This window comes from Salminus brasiliensis, chromosome 16 (genome assembly GCF_030463535.1).
Source record: "Salminus brasiliensis chromosome 16, fSalBra1.hap2, whole genome shotgun sequence".
NCBI lineage: Eukaryota > Metazoa > Chordata > Actinopteri > Characiformes > Bryconidae > Salminus > Salminus brasiliensis.
This window is the reverse complement of record NC_132893.1, coordinates 4,482,724-4,488,487: the sequence shown is the minus strand read 5'-3', so window position 1 is coordinate 4,488,487 and position 5,764 is coordinate 4,482,724.

The following is a 5,764-nucleotide window of genomic DNA, read 5'->3' as shown; positions in this document are numbered from 1 at the left end:
GGCGATGACGGCCATCAGAACGGGACAAAAGCAGCCGAGCCTGACTCCAGCCCTGATGGGCCACTGATTGCACAGATGTCCAATAGAGGGGCAGTTGCCGTGGAAATGATGAATGACATGTGGCCCGCCCTTTCGCCCTCAGCCATCAGACGGAGCTCGGAAAACAACAGAAACTTCTCAATCACGAGTGTCTCGGCAAGTTCGGAAGGAAGGGCTGTTTGCAGGCCTTGGTGGAGGCCCCCCGGACTGGAGACTGCCAAGTTGGAAGTTTTATGGAACCTCGAGTCTGTAAGCCTTAAAAGCAGAGGTGGGTAGAGTACCCGCCATAGCCAACGTCCAGTAAGTGTGTGATTACTGCAGCGGCAGAAAGACTTAGAAGTAGCATAGCAACACTCCAACAACTCCAGAGCAGAAGTATTCGATTCAAAAGCTCTGGAGAATTGATGGTCGGATTTTTAGGTCGTTTTCACATCTATTCTCTGGTCCAAATCAGCTAATGAGTTTCGAAACTTGGAGCATTTTCCCCTTGGTTTAGTTTGTTTTCTCCTCTTATTGGTCAGAACTGTCTGGGTGGAGCAAGAAAGACTGTGAATTCACGAAGGAGGTCCTGGTGTTCTGGTGTTCAACGGCACAGATGGCATTGGTTCATAGCTGTAGTAGCGGTAATTATCAGGGCAGTATACCAGGTTTAGTTCAAACTAGTGGACTACACTTGATAGTTGGATCGGATCGAGATCAGATCGCCTCAAACGAAACGCTCCAGAGCTTGTGTAGGACCAGGCCGTGATTAATACGTCTCAATGGTCTTGTTGAGGTTGTTTTGGTCCACATTCGTTCACACCCTCCCAAACCAATCACACCAAGAGTGAAAACAATCCAGAGTCCGATTTAACAGGACTAAGAAGTTCTGGTGTGCAAATGCTTTAATACTGGAAGTAACTTTGAACAGTCCTTTTCGGTTGGCAGCTGACATAAGTGGGCAGGCCTTGACCCCCAATCCCTGTGCAGAGGGAGCTCCATTCTGGTTAGACTGTGTTAAAAGCAGGCAAAAATATAAATGTTGTGGCTTAGTGGCAGGTCTAATGAGCTACCACTATGGCCCAAGGGTCGCAAGTTCGAATAACGAGCCATGCCGCTTTGCCATCAGCAGCCGGAGTCTGAAAGAGCACAATTGACCCATTGCTCTCCTGAGCAATGTTCGAAAAAAAGGCGGTGGCTGGCTTCAGAGGAGACGTGTTAAGGCCTTACCCTCCTAGTGTCGGGAGCACTGCAAATGCTGGGGAGATATGAACGGGTGGGTTAATTGGCAGTACCAAATTGGGAGAAAAAATTCAATAAATTATTTATCATTATCTTTATTTATTATTATTATAATATTTTTTTCTCTTTTATTCTTTATGTGCATCCTTTACAACTTTATTGGTCATAGTATCTCTTCACCTACGTATTTCTCACACACCTTTACCTCCAGCCCCCCAACCACCCCCCTCACCCCATTATATGAAATATGAAGGATCTCATGACCCCAATCTTTCAGTCCATAAGAGCCAACCAATATGTTCGCCTTCCCTTACAGGCCACTAACTACCTAACTGCTTACTTTAATAACTGTTCTCCAGATCCTGTTATTACTGGGCTTGTCTTGTTTACAGCTGAAAAGGCTCTGGAAACTTTCACATTGGTCTCTAAGTGGGGTCATACGCAGTGCTGATACCCACTCTTACCACATGTGCTGCTCTTTACTGCACTCTAAAAGTGGTGAAACTGAGCTGCTTGATTGTGAGGGCCTTGCCTTGACAAGCAGCCACAAAAAGAACACAACACAAAACTGCAAGCGAAGATGTGACAACACCTCAGACTAGAAAAGGGAGATTTGGGGGTCATACCATTTTGTTCTTCTGAGAGAGGAGAAAAAAAAAGAAAGAAAAAAAAAAGCCTTGACAGATAGCCTCTGGAAAGGCGCTGCTAATTCATCATTGTGTGTCGCAGCAGGGTTCGGGACGTGTACTTTCAGGGACGTAGGAGGCACTACTATTGCACTTCGTCCGCGTTGTAGGATGGCATTTGTATATTTTATTTATATATTTATATATGTTTATATATATTTATATATATATGTGTATATGTGTGTATTATTTCTTTGTGGTGTATTTTGAAGATTACTAGACTAGTACTACAAATTCTGCAGTTATCTGATTATGCTGTTCATGTAAACAGCATACTCAGATTTTTTAGATCAGAGTAAGGTCTGGATATCCGATAAAGAGAACTGCATTTTAGCTCCGTAATCAGATTTCTCAGTGCGTGTATCCTCTTAACCAAAGTATTTTTGGATTTCATTTGTGAAAACAGGCCGAGACATGGAAAATAAGCAAGCAACGTTTAACAGCCGGCCCCTCGAAACAGCGACAAGACACTTCTGAACCAACGCTGAAACTGAAGGATTTAAATATTCTTCTTCTTCTAAATGATTTATGCTCATATTGTGGATTGACTTGTAAAATAAAACAAGTCACGGCATGAAGCTAATGGTAGCCCTGCAGCAGTACTTCCTAGTGGCAGGTCTAATGCGCTACCACTATGGCCCAAGGGTCGCAAGTTCGAATAACGAGCCATGCCACTTTGCCATCAGCAGCCGGAGTCTGAAAGAGCACAATTGACTTGTAAAATAAAACAAGTCACGGCATGAAGCTAATGGTAGCCCTGCAGCAGTACTTCCTAATGAGAATGAGATCCCAATCAGCTGACATCCGTCTTTTGACCACTCTTCCAAACAAGAAAGAGCAGAGCGGCCCTACTGATCCACTCCCTACCTTTAGTTCTAGTCTGCCATCTGATCCTCACTGCTGAACTGCCCCTCTATTGGACGTCTGTCCAATGTGAAGACCAACTAGGCTTTCATCCGTCCGTGTTGGAGGGACTTCCACATATGTTAGCTGCCCTCCTGTTGGCTGTGCAGAAGCCCAGTGAAGATCTCTGAGGGAGGCTGAAAACAGGGCAAGCGCTCTGTTATAAACGGGGCAGGTGGAAGCTCTGCCCCGATGAAGGTCTATAATGATTCAAATTTCTTACTGAGGTGGATTTAGATGCGGCAGAATTTCTAACCTCTAGGGGGCGCACTCGCCAGGATTAGAACCGTGTAATGTATCAGCTGTTAATGGCTGTTAATGGCTGTTAATGGACAAATCGCTTGTCCATTATTCACCATATAGAGGTCCGTGATGGCTGCTGTATGGCAACAGAAGGCTGTTTAATTTACATTTAGCTCTATTTTACGTCAGTATTGAGTAAAATTTAAAAAAATGAAATGGCTATATCTGTGTGGAGAACATGGAGAACCTTGGGTCCGTTCACCATCACTGTAAAGAAACTGGAGTTGGAACTCTGAATGACTTTGTTTACCAATATAATACCAAGGGTTAATCAATGGAATTGTCCCTGTAGACGTCTTCCTGCCACTGGCAGTAGCAAGGAGCCACAATGGGGTGCTGCAGTATGTGCTTAGCCTCCTTACGAGTTAATAAACTACCACTAAATCCAGTTCATACAGATGTGCTCTGTGCATCCGCCCCTGCTCTAGGTAGTATAGCCACCCCGAAGCTCTTGCTACCGAATATTTCCGGCTCTGCTGGCGCTGCCCGCATCCCTGAGCGCTGTTTAGCAAGGCAAAATCCGCACAGCTCCGTCCACCCCGCCATCTATTTGACTGAGCTGCACTTTTTACATTATTTTTTTACTGTCCTGACCCGGAGATCTGCGCCGTCCCTCCGCTTCTCCCGGCTGGGATTCATAATAGCTCTGCCGCCGCTGGGCTCCGGCTGCCGGCCTCCCAGCAGCCCGTCTGAATCCCCAGCTTATTGACCAGCTCCCTGCCTGATCAATATTTAATGCCCTCTTTGACAAGATCACATTCTGCGGTGAGTGCTTTTACCCCCGCTCTTACACACGCTGCCTGGCCCGGGGCCCGGGGTCCGGCGGGTGGGTGGCGGGGATTCTTTTCTCTGTGTTATTACATGTAAAAGCAGCATTTGGAGCCGTGCTCTCTGGCTCACTGGCTTGTCTGATTTCTTTTCAGAGCTGACTGCCGATGTCAAGATGAAGCCACGGGGCGCGAGGGCCCGCGCGAGACAGCTGCCGATTTTGTTTCTGCAGCTAAACGGCCAGCAGGAATAATAGTCCCTGTGTCAGAAGGCTGGAGCAGAGAGAAATCCTTGGTATTAGACACACCAAACAGATGCTCTGTCTCATTACAAATGGGACGTATTCTGTCCTGATAAGTAGGAACATCCCTACTTGACTCTCTTAATGTGGACGATCTGCTGATCCGATTTTTGTGTTTCTATAAGTTATCCAGCCCCAGAACTTAGGGTTGGGTAGGACGTGCTAATTCACAACTGTAAACCAATAAAATCCCTGTTTTTGTATCAGATTCTATAATCAGATTCTAATCTGATCTACTTTGATTAGAGCAACTTTCTAAACGACTGTTTTAAACTCTACAGTGTTTTAATATCTTATAGTCCATTTTAACTGACCTACCTGACCCTTCAGCTCCCAGCTACTTTAGCTACAACGCTGCAGTCTGATCACTTAGTGTGTGAGCGTTAGCATTAGCATTAGCCTCCTTCTCAGTTCTGAATGCGCCATACAGAGCTGGTCTAGAACCAAAGAAAGCAGTGTGGTTCTGTCGCTGGCAGAACATTAGAGCATTTCCACCATAATTTGGTTTCTAACCAGGTGGAATTCAGGAGTAAAGACGGGATGGAAGGATAATGGGATAATTTTTTTTTTCCTCATCTTTATTCATCTTTTTTTCATCTTTATTAGCGGGTAGAAACTGCCAACAATAAAATTAAGATGAAAAGCTGAATGAATTAATGACTGAATAAATAGTACAGGGTCACAAACCACATAAGAAAGTCTCTATACAGCCTAATGGGGTTTGAGGGAGTGTGTGTGTGAGGCTTTAGGCCGGCAGTTTATTGATTGTAAATTGAATTCCTTTGCCAAGCTGTTCCTTTAAGTGTATCCTGACCTTCTGCAGTCAGACCTTCTCATTGGCACATTTGCATTTTAGGCCCAGAACAGTTTTAGCCTGTGGTGATCAAACAGAGCTGGAATTTAAGGCCTGTTTCTGCAGATAGAGGTCAGGGTCAATGTGGCCCCATGCCTTGGCCAAGGTCAGTAGCTGGAGAGCCTCCTTATGCTGGTTTCCATCCATCTCTCAGTGCCTGGAGGCGAGAAGGGGCGCGCCGGACCGCCAGCCCAAAAAAGTGTGAGACCGGTGAGGGGAAACAAGCTGCCCTCCGTCCAACCTGATGACAGTGGTGCTCTTGTACGTGTCAGTAGTGATATAATGATTGCGCGTTTTGAAGAAAGCAAACGCCAAGTGCTGAGGCCCGGTGTGCCGAGAGAGAGAGAGAGAGAGAGAGAGAGAGAGAGAGGCACAACGTATCTGTGTGTGTATCTCTTTGTTTTACCATCAAATGTCAGCGTGATTAATAAGCTGAGAGGAGAGAAATGAGGGGAGAAGGTAAGGCCCTGTTCTCACCGTGATGCTGGATTACTCAAAAAGGCGTTTAATTAACAGTGACACTGCCTGGCCTGCACAGCTAGCTGAGCTGAATACCAAAAACACGCCGAGCTGGCACTCTCCAAGAGAGCGTTCTGCCTGTAATTCAGGATGATGTCCATTAACCCTGTCTGGTGTTCTAGGAAGTAAACTGACATAAACCTACAGTACTACAGTACTCAGTAATGTATA